This window comes from Pristiophorus japonicus, chromosome 25 (assembly GCF_044704955.1).
Source record: "Pristiophorus japonicus isolate sPriJap1 chromosome 25, sPriJap1.hap1, whole genome shotgun sequence".
NCBI lineage: Eukaryota > Metazoa > Chordata > Chondrichthyes > Pristiophoridae > Pristiophorus > Pristiophorus japonicus.
The window spans coordinates 35,080,103-35,102,672 of record NC_092001.1 but is presented as its reverse complement, the minus strand read 5'-3'; positions in this window follow the sequence as shown (position 1 = coordinate 35,102,672).

The window sequence follows — 22,570 nt, the reverse complement described above, 5'->3', positions numbered from 1 at the left end:
AAAAAACTGAAGAAAAAAAAGAACGGAGAAAAAAAATTGAAGAAAAATTTAGTAAAAAACTGTGCACAAAACTGTGGAAAAAAAGAACTGAGGAAAAAAACTGAAGAAAAAACTGAGCAGAAAAACTGAGCAGAAAAACTGAGAAAAAAACTATTTAAAAAATACTGAAGAAAAACGGAGTAAAAAAACTGAGAAGAAAAATTGAGAAAAAACGACTGAAAAAACTGAAGAAAAACTTAGAATAAAACTGTGAAAAAAACTGTGAAAAAAAGAACTGAGAAAAAAAACTGAAGAAAAAACTGAGCAGAAAAATTGAGAAAAAAACTATGAAAAAAATACTGAAGAAAAACGGAGGAAAAAAACTGAGAAGAAAAATTGAGAAAAACCGACTGAAAAAACTGAAGAAAAACTTAGAAAAAAACTGTGAAAAAAACTGTGAAAAAAAGAACGGAGAAAAAAAAGTAAAGAAAAAACTGAGCAGAAAAACTGAGAAAAAAACTATGAAAAAAATACTGAAGAAAAACGGAGTAAAAAAACTGAGAAGAAAAATTGAGAAAAAAAGACTGAAAAAACTGAAGAAAAACTTAGAAAAAAACTGTGAAAAAAAAGAACTGAGAAAAAAAACTGAAGAAAAATTTAGAAAAAAACTGTGCACAAAACTGTGCAAAAAAAGAACTGAGGAAAAAAACTGAGAAAAAACTGAGCAGAAAAACTGAGCAGAAAATCTGAGAAAAAAACTGAAGAAAAACGGAGGAAAAAAACTGAGAAGAAAAATTGAGAAAAAACGACTGAAAAAACTGAAGAAAAACTTAGAAAAAAACTGTGAAAAAAACTGTGAAAAAAAGAACTGAGAAAAAAAACTAAAGGAAAAACTGAGCAGAAAAACTGAGCAGAAAAAGTGAGAAAAAAACTATTTAAAAAATACTGAAGAAAAACGGAGTAAAAAAACTGAGAAGAAGAATTGAGAAAAAACGACTGAAAAAACTGAAGAAAAACTTAGAAAGAAACTGTGAAAAAAACTGTGAAAAAAAGAACTGAGAAAAAAAACTGAAGAAAAAACTGAGCAGAAAAACTGAGCAGAAAAACTGAGAAAAAAACTATGAAAAAAATACTGAAGAAAAACGGAGTAAAAAAACTGAGAAGAAAAATTGAGAAAAACGACTGAAAAAACTGAAGAAAAAAAAGAACGGAGAAAAAAAACTGAAGAAAAATTTAGAAAAAAACTGTGCGCAAAACTGTTAAAAAAAAGAACTGAGAAAAAAAACTGAAGAAAAAACTGAGCAGAAAAACTGAGCAGAAAAACTGAGAAAAAAACTATTAAAAAAACTGAAGAAAAACGGATGAAAAAAACTGAGAAGAAAAACTGAGAAAAAAAGACTGAAAAAACTGAAGAAAAACTTAGAAAAAAACTGAAAAAAACTGTGAAAAAAAAGAACTGAGAAAAAAAACTGAAGAAAAACTTAGAAAAAAACTGTGCACAAAACTGTGGGAAAAAAGAACTGAGGAAAAAAACTGAGAAAAAACTGAGCAGAAAAACTGAGCAGAAAAACTGAGAAAGAAACTGAAGAAAAACGGATGAAAAAAACTGAGAAGAAAAACTGAGAAAAAAAGACTGAAAAAACTGAAGAAAAACTTAGAAAAAAACTGTGCACCAAACTGTGAAAAAAAAGAATTGAGAAAAAAAACTGAGAAAAAACTGAGCAGAAAAACTGATCAGAAAAACTGAGAAAAAAAACTATTTAAAAAAACTGAAGAAAAACGGAGGAAAAAAACTGAGAAGAAAAATTGAGAAAAAACGACTGAAAAAACTGAAGAAAAACTGAGAAAAAAACTGTGAAAAAAACTGTGAAAAAAAGAACTGAGGAAAAAAACTGAGAAAAAACGACGCAGAAAAACTGAGCAGAAAAACTGAGAAAAAAACTATTTAAAAAAACTGAAGAAAAACGGAGGAAAAAAACTGAGAAGAAAAATTGAGAAAAAACGACTGAAAAAACTGAAGAAAAACTTAGAAAAAAACTGTGAAAAAAAGAAGTGAGAAAAAAACTGAACAAAAAACTGAGCAGAAAAACTGAGCAGAAAAACTGAAAAAAATACTGAAGAAAAACGGAGTAAAAAAACTGAGAAGAAAAATTGAGAAAAAACGATTCAAAAAACTGAAGAAAAACTTAGAAAAAAACTGTGAAAAAAAAGAACTGAGAAAAAAAACTGAAGAAAAATTTAGAAAAAACTGTGCACAAAAGTGTGGAAAAAAAGAACTGAGAAAAAAACTGATAAAAAACTGAGCAGAAAAACTGAGCAGAAAAACTGAGAAAAAAACAATTAAAAAAATCCTGAAGAAAAACGGAGTAAAAAAACTGAGAAGAAAAATTGAGAAAAACGACTGAAAAAACTGAAGAAAAAAAAGAACGGAGAAAAAAAATTGAAGAAAAATTTAGTAAAAAAATGTGCACAAATCTGTGGAAAAAAAGAACTGAGGAAAAAAACTGAAGAAAAAACTGAGCAGAAAAACTGAGCAGAAAAACTGAGAAAAAAACTATGAAAAAAATACTGAAGAAAAACGGAGTAAAAAAACTGAGAAGAAAAATTGAGAAAAACGACTGAAAAAACTGAAGAAAAAAAAGAACGGAGAAAAAAAACTGAAGAAAAATTTAGAAAAAAACTGTGCACAAAACTGTTAAAAAAAAGAACTGAGAAAAAAAACTGAAGAAAAAACTGAGCAGAAAAACTGAGCAGAAAAACTGAGAAAAAAACTATTAAAAAAAACTGAAGAAAAACGGATGAAAAAAACTGAGAAGAAAAACTGAGAAAAAAAGACTGAAAAAACTGAAGAAAAACTTAGAAAAAAACTGAAAAAAACTGAAAAAAAGAACTGAGAAAAAAAACTGAAGAAAAACTTAGAAAAAAACTGTGCACAAAACTGTGGGAAAAAAGAACTGAGGAAAAAAACTGAGAAAAAACTGAGCAGAAAAACTGAGCAGAAAAACTGAGAAAAAAACTTAAGAAAAACGGATGAAAAAAACTGAGAAGAAAAACTGAGAAAAAAAGACTGAAAAAACTGAAGAAAAACTTAGAAAAAAACTGTGCACCAAACTGTGAAAAAAAAGAATTGAGAAAAAAAACTGAGAAAAAACTGAGCAGAAAAACTGATCAGAAAAACTGAGAAAAAAAACTATTTTAAAAAACTGAAGAAAAACGGAGGAAAAATCTGAGAAGAATAATTGAGAAAAAACGACTGAAAAAACTGAAGAAAAACTTAGAAAAAAACTGTGAAAAAAACTGTGAAAAAAAGAACGGAGAAAAAAAAGTAAAGAAAAAACTGAGCAGAAAAACTGAGAAAAAAACTATGAAAAAAATACTGAAGAAAAACGGAGTAAAAAAACTGAGAAGAAAAATTGAGAAAAAACGACTGAAAAAACTGAAGAAAAACTTAGAAAAAAACTGTGAAAAAAACTGTGAAAAAAAGAACGGAGAAAAAAAAGTAAAGAAAAAACTGAGCAGAAAAACTGAGCAGAAAAACTGAGAAAAAAACTATTTAAAAAATACTGAAGAAAAACGGAGTAAAAAAACTGAGAAGAAAAATTGAGAAAAAACGACTGAAAAAACTGAAGAAAAACTTAGAAAAAAACTGTGAAAAAAACTGTGAAAAAAAGAACTGAGAAAAAAAACTGAAGAAAAAACTGAGCAGAAAAACTGAGCAGAAAAACTGAGAAAAAAACTATTAAAAAAATCCTGAATAAAAACGGAGTAAAAAAACTGAGAAGATAAATTGAGAAAAACGACTGAAAAAACTGAAGAAAAAAAAGAACGGAGAAAAAAAACTGAAGAAAAGTTTAGAAAAAAACTGTGCACAAAACTGTTAAAAAAAAGAACTGAGAAAAAAAACTGAAGAAAAAACTGAGCAGAAAAACTGAGCAGAAAAACTGAGAAAAAAACAATGAAAAAAATACTGAAGAAAAACGGAGTAAAAAAACAGAAGAAAAATTGAGAAAAAACGACTGAAAAAACTGAAGAAAAACTTAGAAAAAAACTGTGAAAAAAACTGTGAAAAAAAGAACTGGGAAAAAAAACTGAAGAAAAAACTGAGCAGAAAAACTGAGCAGAAAAACTGAGAAAAAAACAATTAAAAAAATCCTGAAGAAAAACGGAGTAAAAAAACTGAGAAGAAAAATTGAGAAAAACGACTGAAAAAACTGAAGAAAAAAAAGAACGGAGAAAAAAAATTGAAGAAAAATTTAGTAAAAAACTGTGCACAAAACTGTGGAAAAAAAGAACTGAGGAAAAAAACTGAAGAAAAAACTGAGCAGAAAAACTGAGCAGAAAAACTGAGAAAAAAACTATTTAAAAAATACTGAAGAAAAACGGAGTAAAAAAACTGAGAAGAAAAATTGAGAAAAAACGACTGAAAAAACTGAAGAAAAACTTAGAATAAAACTGTGAAAAAAACTGTGAAAAAAAGAACTGAGAAAAAAAACTGAAGAAAAAACTGAGCATAAAAACTGAGCAGAAAAACTATCAAAAAAATACTGAAGAAAAACGGAGTAAAAAAACTGAGAAGAAAAATTGAGATAAACGACTGAAAAAACTGAAGAAAAAAAAGAACGGAGAAAAAAAACTGAAGAAAAATTTAGAAAAAAACTGTGCACAAAACTGTGAAAAAAAAGAACTGAGAAAAAAAACTGAAGAAAAAACTGAGCAGAAAAACTGAGCAGAAAAACTGAGAAAAAAAACTATTTAAAAAAACTGAAGAAAAACGGAGGAAAAAAACTGAGAAGAAAAATTGAGAAAAAACGACTGAAAAAACTGAAGAAAAACTGAGAAAAAAACTGTGAAAAAAACTGTGAAAAAAAGAACTGAGGAAAAAAACTGAGAAAAAACGACGCAGAAAAACTGAGCAGAAAAACTGAGAAAAAAACTATTTAAAAAAACTGAAGAAAAACGGAGGAAAAAAACTGAGAAGAAAAATTGAGAAAAAACGACTGAAAAAACTGAAGAAAAACTTAGAAAAAAACTGTGAAAAAAAGAAGTGAGAAAAAAACTGAACAAAAAACTGAGCAGAAAAACTGAGCAGAAAAACTGAAAAAAATACTGAAGAAAAACGGAGTAAAAAAACTGAGAAGAAAAATTGAGAAAAAACGATTCAAAAAACTGAAGAAAAACTTAGAAAAAAACTGTGAAAAAAAAGAACTGAGAAAAAAAACTGAAGAAAAATTTAGAAAAAACTGTGCACAAAAGTGTGGAAAAAAAGAACTGAGAAAAAAACTGATAAAAAACTGAGCAGAAAAACTGAGCAGAAAAACTGAGAAAAAAACAATTAAAAAAATCCTGAAGAAAAACGGAGTAAAAAAACTGAGAAGAAAAATTGAGAAAAACGACTGAAAAAACTGAAGAAAAAAAAGAACGGAGAAAAAAAATTGAAGAAAAATTTAGTAAAAAAATGTGCACAAATCTGTGGAAAAAAAGAACTGAGGAAAAAAACTGAAGAAAAAACTGAGCAGAAAAACTGAGCAGAAAAACTGAGAAAAAAACTATGAAAAAAATACTGAAGAAAAACGGAGTAAAAAAACTGAGAAGAAAAATTGAGAAAAACGACTGAAAAAACTGAAGAAAAAAAAGAACGGAGAAAAAAAACTGAAGAAAAATTTAGAAAAAAACTGTGCACAAAACTGTTAAAAAAAAGAACTGAGAAAAAAAACTGAAGAAAAAACTGAGCAGAAAAACTGAGCAGAAAAACTGAGAAAAAAACTATTAAAAAAAACTGAAGAAAAACGGATGAAAAAAACTGAGAAGAAAAACTGAGAAAAAAAGACTGAAAAAACTGAAGAAAAACTTAGAAAAAAACTGAAAAAAACTGAAAAAAAGAACTGAGAAAAAAAACTGAAGAAAAACTTAGAAAAAAACTGTGCACAAAACTGTGGGAAAAAAGAACTGAGGAAAAAAACTGAGAAAAAACTGAGCAGAAAAACTGAGCAGAAAAACTGAGAAAAAAACTTAAGAAAAACGGATGAAAAAAACTGAGAAGAAAAACTGAGAAAAAAAGACTGAAAAAACTGAAGAAAAACTTAGAAAAAAACTGTGCACCAAACTGTGAAAAAAAAGAATTGAGAAAAAAAACTGAGAAAAAACTGAGCAGAAAAACTGATCAGAAAAACTGAGAAAAAAAACTATTTTAAAAAACTGAAGAAAAACGGAGGAAAAATCTGAGAAGAATAATTGAGAAAAAACGACTGAAAAAACTGAAGAAAAACTTAGAAAAAAACTGTGAAAAAAACTGTGAAAAAAAGAACGGAGAAAAAAAAGTAAAGAAAAAACTGAGCAGAAAAACTGAGAAAAAAACTATGAAAAAAATACTGAAGAAAAACGGAGTAAAAAAACTGAGAAGAAAAATTGAGAAAAAACGACTGAAAAAACTGAAGAAAAACTTAGAAAAAAACTGTGAAAAAAACTGTGAAAAAAAGAACGGAGAAAAAAAAGTAAAGAAAAAACTGAGCAGAAAAACTGAGCAGAAAAACTGAGAAAAAAACTATTTAAAAAATACTGAAGAAAAACGGAGTAAAAAAACTGAGAAGAAAAATTGAGAAAAAACGACTGAAAAAACTGAAGAAAAACTTAGAAAAAAACTGTGAAAAAAACTGTGAAAAAAAGAACTGAGAAAAAAAACTGAAGAAAAAACTGAGCAGAAAAACTGAGCAGAAAAACTGAGAAAAAAACTATTAAAAAAATCCTGAATAAAAACGGAGTAAAAAAACTGAGAAGATAAATTGAGAAAAACGACTGAAAAAACTGAAGAAAAAAAAGAACGGAGAAAAAAAACTGAAGAAAAGTTTAGAAAAAAACTGTGCACAAAACTGTTAAAAAAAAGAACTGAGAAAAAAAACTGAAGAAAAAACTGAGCAGAAAAACTGAGCAGAAAAACTGAGAAAAAAACAATGAAAAAAATACTGAAGAAAAACGGAGTAAAAAAACAGAAGAAAAATTGAGAAAAAACGACTGAAAAAACTGAAGAAAAACTTAGAAAAAAACTGTGAAAAAAACTGTGAAAAAAAGAACTGGGAAAAAAAACTGAAGAAAAAACTGAGCAGAAAAACTGAGCAGAAAAACTGAGAAAAAAACAATTAAAAAAATCCTGAAGAAAAACGGAGTAAAAAAACTGAGAAGAAAAATTGAGAAAAACGACTGAAAAAACTGAAGAAAAAAAAGAACGGAGAAAAAAAATTGAAGAAAAATTTAGTAAAAAACTGTGCACAAAACTGTGGAAAAAAAGAACTGAGGAAAAAAACTGAAGAAAAAGCTGAGCAGAAAAACTGAGCAGAAAAACTGAGAAAAAAACTATTTAAAAAATACTGAAGAAAAACGGAGTAAAAAAACTGAGAAGAAAAATTGAGAAAAAACGACTGAAAAAACTGAAGAAAAACTTAGAATAAAACTGTGAAAAAAACTGTGAAAAAAAGAACTGAGAAAAAAAACTGAAGAAAAAACTGAGCATAAAAACTGAGCAGAAAAACTATCAAAAAAATACTGAAGAAAAACGGAGTAAAAAAACTGAGAAGAAAAATTGAGATAAACGACTGAAAAAACTGAAGAAAAAAAAGAACGGAGAAAATAAACTGAAGAAAAATTTAGAAAAAAACTGTGCACAAAACTGTGAAAAAAAAGAACTGAGAAAAAAAACTGAAGAAAAAACTGAGCAGAAAAACTGAGCAGAAAAACTGAGAAAAAAACTATGAAAAAAATACTGAAGAAAAACGGAGTAAAAAAACTGAGAAGAAAAATTGAGAAAAAACGACTGAAAAAACTGAAGAAAAACTTAGAAAAAAACTGTGAAAAAAAAGAACTGAGAAAAAAAACTGAAGAAAAATTTAGAAAAAAACTGTGCACAAAACTGTGCAAAAAAAGAACTGAGGAAAAAAACTGAGAAAAAACTGAGCAGAAAAACTGAGAAAAAAACTGAAGAAAAACGGAGGAAAAAAACTGAGAAGAAAAATTGAGAAAAAACGACTGAAAAAACTGAAGAAAAACTTAGAAAAAAACTGTGAAAAAAACTGTGAAAAAAAGAACTGAGAAAAAAAACTAAAGGAAAAACTGAGCAGAAAAACTGAGCAGAAAAACTGAGAAAAAAACTATTTAAAAAATACTGAAGAAAAACGGAGTAAAAAAACTGAGAAGAAGAATTGAGAAAAAACGACTGAAAAAACTGAAGAAAAACTTAGAAAGAAACTGTGAAAAAAACTGTGAAAAAAAGAACTGAGAAAAAAAACTGAAGAAAAAACTGAGCAGAAAAACTGAGAAAAAAACTATGAAAAAAATACTGAAGAAAAACGGAGTAAAAAAACTGAGAAGAAAAATTGAGAAAAACGACTGAAAAAACTGAAGAAAAAAAAGAACGGAGAAAAAAAATTGAAGAAAAATTTAGTAAAAAACTGTGCACAAAACTGTGGAAAAAAAGAACTGAGGAAAAAAACTGAAGAAAAAACTGAGCAGAAAAACTGAGCAGAAAAACTGAGAAAAAAACTATTTAAAAAATACTGAAGAAAAACGGAGTAAAAAAACTGAGAAGAAAAATTGAGAAAAAACGACTGAAAAAACTGAAGAAAAACTTAGAATAAAACTGTGAAAAAAACTGTGAAAAAAAGAACTGAGAAAAAAAACTGAAGAAAAAACTGAGCAGAAAAATTGAGAAAAAAACTATGAAAAAAATACTGAAGAAAAACGGAGGAAAAAAACTGAGAAGAAAAATTGAGAAAAAACGACTGAAAAAACTGAAGAAAAACTTAGAAAAAAACTGTGAAAAAAACTGTGAAAAAAAGAACGGAGAAAAAAAAGTAAAGAAAAAACTGAGCAGAAAAACTGAGAAAAAAACTATGAAAAAAATACTGAAGAAAAACGGAGTAAAAAAACTGAGAAGAAAAATTGAGAAAAAACGACTGAAAAAACTGAAGAAAAACTTAGAAAAAAACTGTGAAAAAAAAGAACTGAGAAAAAAAACTGAAGAAAAATTTAGAAAAAAACTGTGCACAAAACTGTGCAAAAAAAGAACTGAGGAAAAAAACTGAGAAAAAACTGAGCAGAAAAACTGAGCAGAAAAACTGAGAAAAAAACTGAAGAAAAACGGAGGAAAAAAACTGAGAAGAAAAATTGAGAAAAAACGACTGAAAAAACTGAAGAAAAACTTAGAAAAAAACTGTGAAAAAAACTGTGAAAAAAAGAACTGAGAAAAAAAACTAAAGGAAAAACTGAGCAGAAAAACTGAGCAGAAAAACTGAGAAAAAAACTATTTAAAAAATACTGAAGAAAAACGGAGTAAAAAAACTGAGAAGAAGAATTGAGAAAAAACGACTGAAAAAACTGAAGAAAAACTTAGAAAGAAACTGTGAAAAAAACTGTGAAAAAAAGAACTGAGAAAAAAAACTGAAGAAAAAACTGAGCAGAAAAACTGAGCAGAAAAACTGAGAAAAAAACTATGAAAAAAATACTGAAGAAAAACGGAGTAAAAAAACTGAGAAGAAAAATTGAGAAAAACGACTGAAAAAACTGAAGAAAAAAAAGAACGGAGAAAATAAACTGAAGAAAAGTTTAGAAAAAAACTGTGCACAAAACTGTTAAAAAAAAGAACTGAGAAAAAAAACTGAAGAAAAAACTGAGCAGAAAAACTGAGCAGAAAAACTGAGAAAAAAACAATGAAAAAAATACTGAAGAAAAACGGAGTAAAAAAACAGAAGAAAAATTGAGAAAAAACGACTGAAAAAACTGAAGAAAAACTTAGAAAAAAACTGTGAAAAAAACTGTGAAAAAAAGAACTGGGAAAAAAAACTGAAGAAAAAACTGAGCAGAAAAACTGAGCAGAAAAACTGAGAAAAAAACAATTAAAAAAATCCTGAAGAAAAACGGAGTAAAAAAACTGAGAAGAAAAATTGAGAAAAACGACTGAAAAAACTGAAGAAAAAAAAGAACGGAGAAAAAAAATTGAAGAAAAATTTAGTAAAAAACTGTGCACAAAACTGTGGAAAAAAAGAACTGAGGAAAAAAACTGAAGAAAAAACTGAGCAGAAAAACTGAGCAGAAAAACTGAGAAAAAAACTATTTAAAAAATACTGAAGAAAAACGGAGTAAAAAAACTGAGAAGAAAAATTGAGAAAAAACGACTGAAAAAACTGAAGAAAAACTTAGAATAAAACTGTGAAAAAAACTGTGAAAAAAAGAACTGAGAAAAAAAACTGAAGAAAAAACTGAGCATAAAAACTGAGCAGAAAAACTATCAAAAAAATACTGAAGAAAAACGGAGTAAAAAAACTGAGAAGAAAAATTGAGATAAACGACTGAAAAAACTGAAGAAAAAAAAGAACGGAGAAAATAAACTGAAGAAAAATTTAGAAAAAAACTGTGCACAAAACTGTGAAAAAAAAGAACTGAGAAAAAAAACTGAAGAAAAAACTGAGCAGAAAAACTGAGCAGAAAAACTGAGAAAAAAACTATGAAAAAAATACTGAAGAAAAACGGAGTAAAAAAACTGAGAAGAAAAATTGAGAAAAAACGACTGAAAAAACTGAAGAAAAACTTAGAAAAAAACTGTGAAAAAAAAGAACTGAGAAAAAAAACTGAAGAAAAATTTAGAAAAAAACTGTGCACAAAACTGTGCAAAAAAAGAACTGAGGAAAAAAACTGAGAAAAAACTGAGCAGAAAAACTGAGCAGAAAAACTGAGAAAAAAACTGAAGAAAAACGGAGGAAAAAAACTGAGAAGAAAAATTGAGAAAAAACGACTGAAAAAACTGAAGAAAAACTTAGAAAAAAACTGTGAAAAAAACTGTGAAAAAAAGAACTGAGAAAAAAAACTAAAGGAAAAACTGAGCAGAAAAACTGAGCAGAAAAACTGAGAAAAAAACTATTTAAAAAATACTGAAGAAAAGCGGAGTAAAAAAACTGAGAAGAAGAATTGAGAAAAACGACTGAAAAAACTGAAGAAAAACTTAGAAAGAAACTGTGAAAAAAACTGTGAAAAAAAGAACTGAGAAAAAAAACTGAAGAAAAAACTGAGCAGAAAAACTGAGCAGAAAAACTGAGAAAAAAACTATGAAAAAAATACTGAAGAAAAACGGAGTAAAAAAACTGAGAAGAAAAATTGAGAAAAACGACTGAAAAAACTGAAGAAAAAAAAGAACGGAGAAAAAAAACTGAAGAAAAATTTAGAAAAAAACTGTGCGCAAAACTGTTAAAAAAAAGAACTGAGAAAAAAAACTGAAGAAAAAACTGAGCAGAAAAACTGAGCAGAAAAACTGAGAAAAAAACTATTAAAAAAACTGAAGAAAAACGGATGAAAAAAACTGAGAAGAAAAACTGAGAAAAAAAGACTGAAAAAACTGAAGAAAAACTTAGAAAAAAACTGAAAAAAACTGTGAAAAAAAAGAACTGAGAAAAAAAACTGAAGAAAAACTTAGAAAAAAACTGTGCACAAAACTGTGGGAAAAAAGAACTGAGGAAAAAAACTGAGAAAAAACTGAGCAGAAAAACTGAGCAGAAAAACTGAGAAAAAAACTGAAGAAAAACTTAGAAAAAAACTGTGCAAAAAACTGAAAAAAAAGAACTGAGAAAAAAACTGAAGAAAAACTTAGAAAAATACTGTGAAAAAAACTGTGAAAAAAAAGAATTGAGAAAAAAAACTGAGAAAAAACTGAGCAGAAAAACTGATCAGAAAAACTGAGAAAAAAAACTATTTAAAAAAACTGAAGAAAAACGGAGGAAAAAAACTGAGAAGAAAAATTGAGAAAAAACGACTGAAAAAACTGAAGAAAAACTTAGAAAAAATCTGTGAAAAAAAAGAACTGAGAAAAAAAACTGAAGAAAAATTTAGAAAAAAACTGTGCACAAAACTGTGCAAAAAAAGAACTGAGGAAAAAAACTAAAGAAAAAACTGAGCAGAAAAACTGAGCAGAAAAACTGAGAAAAAAACTATTTAAAAATACTGAAGAAAAACGGAGTAAAAAAACTGAGAAGAAAAATTGAGAAAAAACGACTGAAAAAACTGAAGAAAAACTTAGAAAAAAACTGTGAAAAAAACTGTGAAAAAAAAGAACTGAGAAAAAAAACTGAAGAAAAAACTGAGCAGAAAAACTGAGCAGAAAATCTGAGAAAAAAACTATGAAAAAAATACTGAAGAAAAACGGAGTAAAAAAACTGAGAAGGAAAATTGAGAAAAAAAGACTGAAAAAACTGAAGAAAAACTTAGAAAAAAACTGTGCACAAAACTGTGGGAAAAAAGAACTGAGGAAAAAAACTGAGAAAAAACTGAGCAGAAAAACTGAGCAGAAAAACTGAGAAAAAAACTGAAGAAAAACGGATGAAAAAAACTGAGAAGAAAAACTGAGAAAAAAAGACTGAAAAAACTGAAGAAAAACTTACAAAAAAAACTGTGCACCAAACTGTGAAAAAAAAGAATTGAGAAAAAAAACTGAGAAAAAACTGATCAGAAAAACTGATCAGAAAAACTGAGAAAAAAAACTATTTAAAAAAACTGAAGAAAAACGGAGGAAAAAAACTGAGAAGAAAAATTGAGAAAAAACGACTGAAAAAACTGAAGAAAAACTTAGAAAAAAACTGTGAAAAAAATTGTGAAAAAAAGAACAGAGAAAAAAAACTAAAGAAAAAACTGAGCAGAAAAACTGAGCAGAAAAACTGAGAAAAAAACTATTTAAAAAATACTGAAGAAAAACGGAGTAAAAAAACTGAGAAGAAAAATTGAGAAAAAACGACTGAAAAAACTGAAGAAAAACTGAGAAAAAAACTGTGAAAAAAACTGTGAAAAAAAGAACTGAGGAAAAAAACTGAGAAAAAACTGAGCAGAAAAACTGAGCAGAAAAACTGAGAAAAAAACTATTTAAAAAAACTGAAGAAAAACGGAGGAAAAAAACTGAGAAGAAAAATTGAGAAAAAACGACTGAAAAAACTGAAGAAAAACTTAGAAAAAAACTGTGAAAAAAAGAAGTGAGAAAAAAAACTGAACAAAAAACTGAGCAGAAAAACTGAGAAAAAAACTGAAAAAAATACTGAAGAAAAACGGAGTAAAAAAACTGAGAAGAAAAATTGAGAAAAAACGATTCAAAAAACTGAAGAAAAACTTAGAAAAAAACTGTGAAAAAAAAGAACTGAGAAAAAAAACTGAAGAAAAATTTAGAAAAAACTGTGCACAAAAGTGTGGAAAAAAAGAACTGAGAAAAAAACTGATAAAAAACTGAGCAGAAAAACTGAGCAGAAAAACTGAGAAAAAAAAAATTAAAAAAATCCTGAAGAAAAACGGAGTAAAAAAACTGAGAAGAAAAATTGAGAAAAACGACTGAAAAAACTGAAGAAAAAAAAGAACGGAGAAAAAAAATTGAAGAAAAATTTAGTAAAAAACTGTGCACAAAACTGTGGAAAAAAAGAACTGAGGAAAAAAACTGAAGAAAAAACTGAGCAGAAAAACTGAGCAGAAAAACTGAGAAAAAAACTATTTAAAAAATACTGAAGAAAAACGGAGTAAAAAAACTGAGAAGAAAAATTGAGAAAAAACGACTGAAAAAACTGAAGAAAAACTTAGAATAAAACTGTGAAAAAAACTGTGAAAAAAAGAACTGAGAAAAAAAACTGAAGAAAAAACTGAGCAGAAAAATTGAGAAAAAAACTATGAAAAAAATACTGAAGAAAAACGGAGGAAAAAAACTGAGAAGAAAAATTGAGAAAAAACGACTGAAAAAACTGAAGAAAAACTTAGAAAAAAACTGTGAAAAAAACTGTGAAAAAAAGAACGGAGAAAAAAAAGTAAAGAAAAAACTGAGCAGAAAAACTGAGCAGAAAAACTGAGAAAAAAACTATTTAAAAAATACTGAAGAAAAACGGAGTAAAAAAACTGAGAAGAAAAATTGAGAAAAAAAGACTGAAAAAACTGAAGAAAAACTTAGAAAAAAACTGTGAAAAAAACTGTGAAAAAAAGAACTGAGAAAAAAAACTGAAGAAAAAACTGAGCAGAAAAACTGAGCAGAAAAACTGAGAAAAAAACTATTAAAAAAATCCTGAAGAAAAACGGACTAAAAAAACTGAGAAGAAAAATTGAGAAAAGCGACTGAAAAAAACTGAAGAAAAACTTAGAAAAAAACTGTGAAAAAAACTGTGAAAAAAAGAACAGAGAAAAAAAACTAAAGAAAAAACTGAGCAGAAAAACTGAGCAGAAAAACTGAGAAAAAAACTATTTAAAAAATACTGAAGAAAAACGGAGTAAAAAAACTGAGAAGAAAAATTGAGAAAAAACGACTGAAAAAACTGAAGAAAAACTGAGAAAAAAACTGTGAAAAAAACTGTGAAAAAAAGAACTGAGGAAAAAAACTGAGAAAAAACTGAGCAGAAAAACTGAGCAGAAAAACTGAGAAAAAAACTATTTAAAAAAACTGAAGAAAAACGGAGGAAAAAAACTGAGAAGAAAAATTGAGAAAAAACGACTGAAAAAACTGAAGAAAAACTTAGAAAAAAACTGTGAAAAAAAGAAGTGAGAAAAAAAACTGAACAAAAAACTGAGCAGAAAAACTGAGAAAAAAACTGAAAAAAAACTGAAGAAAAACGGAGTAAAAAAACTGAGAAGAAAAATTGAGAAAAAACGATTCAAAAAACTGAAGAAAAACTTAGAAAAAAACTGTGAAAAAAAAGAACTGAGAAAAAAAACTGAAGAAAAATTTAGAAAAAACTGTGCACAAAAGTGTGGAAAAAAAGAACTGAGAAAAAAACTGATAAAAAACTGAGCAGAAAAACTGAGCAGAAAAACTGAGAAAAAAACAATTAAAAAAATCCTGAAGAAAAACGGAGTAAAAAAACTGAGAAGAAAAATTGAGAAAAACGACTGAAAAAACTGAAGAAAAAAAAGAACGGAGAAAAAAAATTGAAGAAAAATTTAGTAAAAAACTGTGCACAAAACTGTGGAAAAAAAGAACTGAGGAAAAAAACTGAAGAAAAAACTGAGCAGAAAAACTGAGCAGAAAAACTGAGAAAAAAACTATTTAAAAAATACTGAAGAAAAACGGAGTAAAAAAACTGAGAAGAAAAATTGAGAAAAAACGACTGAAAAAACTGAAGAAAAACTTAGAATAAAACTGTGAAAAAAACTGTGAAAAAAAGAACTGAGAAAAAAAACTGAAGAAAAAACTGAGCAGAAAAATTGAGAAAAAAACTATGAAAAAAATACTGAAGAAAAACGGAGGAAAAAAACTGAGAAGAAAAATTGAGAAAAAACGACTGAAAAAACTGAAGAAAAACTTAGAAAAAAACTGTGAAAAAAAAGAACTGAGAAAAAAAACTGAAGAAAAATTTAGAAAAAAACTGTGCACAAAACTGTGCAAAAAAAGAACTGAGGAAAAAAACTGAGAAAAAACTGAGCAGAAAAACTGAGCAGAAAAACTGAGAAAAAAACTGAAGAAAAACGGAGGAAAAAAACTGAGAAGAAAAATTGAGAAAAAACGACTGAAAAAACTGAAGAAAAACTTAGAAAAAAACTGTGAAAAAAACCGTGAAAAAAAGAACTGAGAAAAAAAACTAAAGGAAAAACTGAGCAGAAAAATTGAGCAGAAAAACTGAGAAAAAAACTATTTAAAAAATACTGAAGAAAAACGGAGTAAAAAAACTGAGAAGAAGAATTGAGAAAAAACGACTGAAAAAACTGAAGAAAAACTTAGAAAGAAACTGTGAAAAAAACTGTGAAAAAAAGAACTGAGAAAAAAAACTGAAGAAAAAACTGAGCAGAAAAACTGAGCAGAAAAACTGAGAAAAAAACTATGAAAAAAATACTGAAGAAAAACGGAGTAAAAAAACTGAGAAGAAAAATTGAGAAAAACGACTGAAAAAACTGAAGAAAAAAAAGAACGGAGAAAAAAAACTGAAGAAAAGTTTAGAAAAAAACTGTGCACAAAACTGTTAAAAAAAAGAACTGAGAAAAAAAACTGAAGAAAAAACTGAGCAGAAAAACTGAGCAGAAAAACTGAGAAAAAAACAATGAAAAAAATACTGAAGAAAAACGGAGTAAAAAAACAGAAGAAAAATTGAGAAAAAACGACTGAAAAAACTGAAGAAAAACTTAGAAAAAAACTGTGAAAAAAACTGTGAAAAAAAGAACTGGGAAAAAAAACTGAAGAAAAAACTGAGCAGAAAAACTGAGCAGAAAAACTGAGAAAAAAACAATTAAAAAAATACTGAAGAAAAACGGAGTAAAAAAACTGAGAAGAAAAATTGAGAAAAAACGATTCAAAAAACTGAAGAAAAACTTAGAAAAAAACTGTGAAAAAAAAGAACTGAGAAAAAAAACTGAAGAAAAATTTAGAAAAAACTGTGCACAAAAGTGTGGAAAAAAAGAACTGAGAAAAAAACTGATAAAAAACTGAGCAGAAAAACTGAGCAGAAAAACTGAGAAAAAAACAATTAAAAAAATCCTGAAGAAAAACGGAGTAAAAAAACTGAGAAGAAAAATTGAGAAAAACGACTGAAAAAACTGAAGAAAAAAAAGAACGGAGAAAAAAAATTGAAGAAAAATTTAGTAAAAAACTGCACAAAACTGTGGAAAAAAAGAACTGAGGAAAAAAACTGAAGAAAAAACTGAGCAGAAAAACTGAGCAGAAAAACTGAGAAAAAAACTATTTAAAAAATACTGAAGAAAAACGGAGTAAAAAAACTGAGAAGAAAAATTGAGAAAAAACGACTGAAAAAATGAAGAAAAACTGAGAATAAAACTGTGAAAAAAACTGTGAAAAAAAGAACTGAGAAAAAAAACTGAAGAAAAAACTGAGCAGAAAAATTGAGAAAAAAACTATGAAAAAAATACTGAAGAAAAACGGAGGAAAAAAACTGAGAAGAAAAATTGAGAAAAAACGACTGAAAAAACTGAAGAAAAACTTAGAAAAAAACTGTGAAAAAAAAGAACTGAGAAAAAAAACTGAAGAAAAATTTAGAAAAAAACTGTGCACAAAACTGTGCAAAAAAAGAACTGAGGAAAAAAACTGAGAAAAAACTGAGCAGAAAAACTGAGCAGAAAAACTGAGAAAAAAACTGAAGAAAAACGGAGGAAAAAAACTGAGAAGAAAAATTGAGAAAAAACGACTGAAAAAACTGAAGAAAAACTTAGAAAAAAACTGTGAAAAAAACTGTGAAAAAAAGAACTGAGAAAAAAAACTAAAGGAAAAACTGAGCAGAAAAACTGAGCAGAAAAACTGAGAAAAAAACTATTTAAAAAATACTGAAGAAAAACGGAGTAAAAAAACTGAGAAGAAGAATTGAGAAAAAACGACTGAAAAAACTGAAGAAAAACTTAGAAAGAAACTGTGAAAAAAACTGTGAAAAAAAGAACTGAGAAAAAAAACTGAAGAAAAAACTGAGCAGAAAAACTGAGCAGAAAAACTGAGAAAAAAACTATGAAAAAAATACTGAAGAAAAACGGAGTAAAAAAACTGAGAAGAAAAATTGAGAAAAACGACTGAAAAAACTGAAGAAAAAAAAGAACGGAGAAAAAAAACTGAAGAAAAGTTTAGAAAAAAACTGTGCACAAAACTGTTAAAAAAAAGAACTGAGAAAAAAAACTGAAGAAAAAACTGAGCAGAAAAACTGAGCAGAAAAACTGAGAAAAAAACAATGAAAAAAATACTGAAGAAAAACGGAGTAAAAAAACAGAAGAAAAATTGAGAAAAAACGACTGAAAAAACTGAAGAAAAACTTAGAAAAAAACTGTGAAAAAAACTGTGAAAAAAAGAACTGGGAAAAAAAACTGAAGAAAAAACTGAGCAGAAAAACTGAGCAGAAAAACTGAGAAAAAAACAATTTAAAAAATCCTGAAGAAAAACGGAGTAAAAAAACTGAGAAGAAAAATTGAGAAAAACGACTGAAAAAACTGAAGAAAAAAAAGAACGGAGAAAAAAAATTGAAGAAAAATTTAGTAAAAAACTGTGCACAAAACTGTGGAAAAAAAGAACTGAGGAAAAAAACTGAAGAAAAAACTGAGCAGAAAAACTGAGCAGAAAAACTGAGAAAAAAACTATTTAAAAAATACTGAAGAAAAACGGAGTAAAAAAACTGAGAAGAAAAATTGAGAAAAAACGACTGAAAAAACTGAAGAAAAACTTAGAATAAAACTGTGAAAAAAACTGTGAAAAAAAGAACTGAGAAAAAAAACTGAAGAAAAAACTGAGCATAAAAACTGAGCAGAAAAACTATCAAAAAAATACTGAAGAAAAACGGAGTAAAAAAACTGAGAAGAAAAATTGAGATAAACGACTGAAAAAACTGAAGAAAAAAAAGAACGGAGAAAATAAACTGAAGAAAAATTTAGAAAAAAACTGTGCACAAAACTGTGAAAAAAAAGAACTGAGAAAAAAAACTGAAGAAAAAACTGAGCAGAAAAACTGAGCAGAAAAACTGAGAAAAAAACTATGAAAAAAATACTGAAGAAAAACGGAGTAAAAAAACTGAGAAGAAAAATTGAGAAAAAACGACTGAAAAAACTGAAGAAAAACTTAGAAAAAAACTGTGAAAAAAAAGAACTGAGAAAAAAAACTGAAGAAAAATTTAGAAAAAAACTGTGCACAAAACTGTGCAAAAAAAGAACTGAGGAAAAAAACTGAGAAAAAACTGAGCAGAAAAACTGAGCAGAAAAACTGAGAAAAAAACTGAAGAAAAACGGAGGAAAAAAACTGAGAAGAAAAATTGAGAAAAAACGACTGAAAAAACTGAAGAAAAACTTAGAAAAAAACTGTGAAAAAAACTGTGAAAAAAAGAACTGAGAAAAAAAACTAAAGGAAAAACTGAGCAGAAAAACTGAGCAGAAAAACTGAGAAAAAAACTATTTAAAAAATACTGAAGAAAAGCGGAGTAAAAAAACTGAGAAGAAGAATTGAGAAAAAACGACTGAAAAAACTGAAGAAAAACTTAGAAAGAAACTGTGAAAAAAACTGTGAAAAAAAGAACTGAGAAAAAAAACTGAAGAAAAAACTGAGCAGAAAAACTGAGCAGAAAAACTGAGAAAAAAACTATGAAAAAAATACTGAAGAAAAACGGAGTAAAAAAACTGAGCAGAAAAATTGAGAAAAACGACTGAAAAAACTGAAGAAAAAAAAGAACGGAGAAAAAAAACTGAAGAAAAATTTAGAAAAAAACTGTGCGCAAAACTGTTAAAAAAAAGAACTGAGAAAAAAAACTGAAGAAAAAACTGAGCAGAAAAACTGAGCAGAAAAACTGAGAAAAAAACTATTAAAAAAACTGAAGAAAAACGGATGAAAAAAACTGAGAAGAAAAACTGAGAAAAAAAGACTGAAAAAACTGAAGAAAAACTTAGAAAAAAACTGAAAAAAACTGTGAAAAAAAAGAACTGAGAAAAAAAACTGAAGAAAAACTTAGAAAAAAACTGTGCACAAAACTGTGGGAAAAAAGAACTGAGGAAAAAAACTGAGAAAAAACTGAGCAGAAAAACTGAGCAGAAAAACTGAGAAAAAAACTGAAGAAAAACTTAGAAAAAAACTGTGCAAAAAACTGAAAAAAAAGAACTGAGAAAAAAACTGAAGAAAAACTTAGAAAAATACTGTGAAAAAAACTGTGAAAAAAAAGAATTGAGAAAAAAAACTGAGAAAAAACTGAGCAGAAAAACTGATCAGAAAAACTGAGAAAAAAAACTATTTAAAAAAACTGAAGAAAAACGGAGGAAAAAAACTGAGAAGAAAAATTGAGAAAAAACGACTGAAAAAACTGAAGAAAAACTTAGAAAAAAACTGTGAAAAAAACTGTGAAAAAAAGAACAGAGAAAAAAAACTAAAGAAAAAACTGAGCAGAAAAACTGAGCAGAAAAACTGAGAAAAAAACTATTTAAAAATACTGAAGAAAAACGGAGTAAAAAAACTGAGAAGAAAAATTGAGAAAAAACGACTGAAAAAACTGAAGAAAAACTTAGAAAAAAACTGTGAAAAAAACTGTGAAAAAAAAGAACTGAGAAAAAAAACTGAAGAAAAAACTGAGCAGAAAAACTGAGCAGAAAATCTGAGAAAAAAACTATGAAAAAAATACTGAAGAAAAACGGAGTAAAAAAACTGAGAAGGAAAATTGAGAAAAAAAGACTGAAAAAACTGAAGAAAAACTTAGAAAAAAACTGTGCACAAAACTGTGGGAAAAAAGAACTGAGGAAAAAAACTGAGAAAAAACTGAGCAGAAAAACTGAGCAGAAAAACTGAGAAAAAAACTGAAGAAAAACAGATGAAAAATACTGAGAAGAAAAACTGAGAAAAAAAGACTGAAAAAACTGAAGAAAAACTTACAAAAAAAACTGTGCACCAAACTGTGAAAAAAAAGAATTGAGAAAAAAAACTGAGAAAAAACTGAGCAGAAAAACTGATCAGAAAAACTGAGAAAAAAAACTATTTAAAAAAACTGAAGAAAAACGGAGGAAAAAAACTGAGAAGAAAAATTGAGAAAAAACGACTGAAAAAACTGAAGAAAAACTTAGAAAAAAACTGTGAAAAAAACTGTGAAAAAAAGAACAGAGAAAAAAAACTAAAGAAAAAACTGAGCAGAAAAACTGAGCAGAAAAACTGAGAAAAAAACTATTTAAAAAATACTGAAGAAAAACGGAGTAAAAAAACTGAGAAGAAAAATTGAGAAAAAACGACTGAAAAAACTGAAGAAAAACTGAGAAAAAAACTGTGAAAAAAACTGTGAAAAAAAGAACTGAGGAAAAAAACTGAGAAAAAACTGAGCAGAAAAACTGAGCAGAAAAACTGAGAAAAAAACTATTTAAAAAAACTGAAGAAAAACGGAGGAAAAAAACTGAGAAGAAAAATTGAGAAAAAACGACTGAAAAAACTGAAGAAAAACTTAGAAAAAAACTGTGAAAAAAAGAAGTGAGAAAAAAAACTGAACAAAAAACTGAGCAGAAAAACTGAGAAAAAAACTGAAAAAAATACTGAAGAAAAACGGAGTAAAAAAACTGAGAAGAAAAATTGAGAAAAAACGATTCAAAAAACTGAAGAAAAACTTAGAAAAAAACTGTGAAAAAAAAGAACTGAGAAAAAAAACTGAAGAAAAATTTAGAAAAAACTGTGCACAAAAGTGTGGAAAAAAAGAACTGAGAAAAAAACTGATAAAAAACTGAGCAGAAAAACTGAGCAGAAAAACTGAGAAAAAAACAATTAAAAAAATCCTGAAGAAAAACGGAGTAAAAAAACTGAGAAGAAAAATTGAGAAAAACGACTGAAAAAACTGAAGAAAAAAAAGAACGGAGAAAAAAAATTGAAGAAAAATTTAGTAAAAAACTGTGCACAAAACTGTGGAAAAAAAGAACTGAGGAAAAAAACTGAAGAAAAAACTGAGCAGAAAAACTGAGCAGAAAAACTGAGAAAAAAACTATTTAAAAAATACTGAAGAAAAACGGAGTAAAAAAACTGAGAAGAAAAATTGAGAAAAAACGACTGAAAAAACTGAAGAAAAACTTAGAATAAAACTGTGAAAAAAACTGTGAAAAAAAGAACTGAGAAAAAAAACTGAAGAAAAAACTGAGCAGAAAAATTGAGAAAAAAACTATGAAAAAAATACTGAAGAAAAACGGAGGAAAAAAACTGAGAAGAAAAATTGAGAAAAAACGACTGAAAAAACTGAAGAAAAACTTAGAAAAAAACTGTGAAAAAAAAGAACTGAGAAAAAAAACTGAAGAAAAATTTAGAAAAAAACTGTGCACAAAACTGTGCAAAAAAAGAACTGAGGAAAAAAACTGAGAAAAAACTGAGCAGAAAAACTGAGCAGAAAAACTGAGAAAAAAACTGAAGAAAAACGGAGGAAAAAAACTGAGAAGAAAAATTGAGAAAAAACGACTGAAAAAACTGAAGAAAAACTTAGAAAAAAACTGTGAAAAAAACCGTGAAAAAAAGAACTGAGAAAAAAAACTAAAGGAAAAACTGAGCAGAAAAATTGAGCAGAAAAACTGAGAAAAAAACTATTTAAAAAATACTGAAGAAAAACGGAGTAAAAAAACTGAGAAGAAGAATTGAGAAAAAACGACTGAAAAAACTGAAGAAAAACTTAGAAAGAAACTGTGAAAAAAACTGTGAAAAAAAGAACTGAGAAAAAAAACTGAAGAAAAAACTGAGCAGAAAAACTGAGCAGAAAAACTGAGAAAAAAACTATGAAAAAAATACTGAAGAAAAACGGAGTAAAAAAACTGAGAAGAAAAATTGAGAAAAACGACTGAAAAAACTGAAGAAAAAAAAGAACGGAGAAAAAAAACTGAAGAAAAGTTTAGAAAAAAACTGTGCACAAAACTGTTAAAAAAAAGAACTGAGAAAAAAAACTGAAGAAAAAACTGAGCAGAAAAACTGAGCAGAAAAACTGAGAAAAAAACAATGAAAAAAATACTGAAGAAAAACGGAGTAAAAAAACAGAAGAAAAATTGAGAAAAAACGACTGAAAAAACTGAAGAAAAACTTAGAAAAAAACTGTGAAAAAAACTGTGAAAAAAAGAACTGGGAAAAAAAACTGAAGAAAAAACTGAGCAGAAAAACTGAGCAGAAAAACTGAGAAAAAAACAATTAAAAAAATACTGA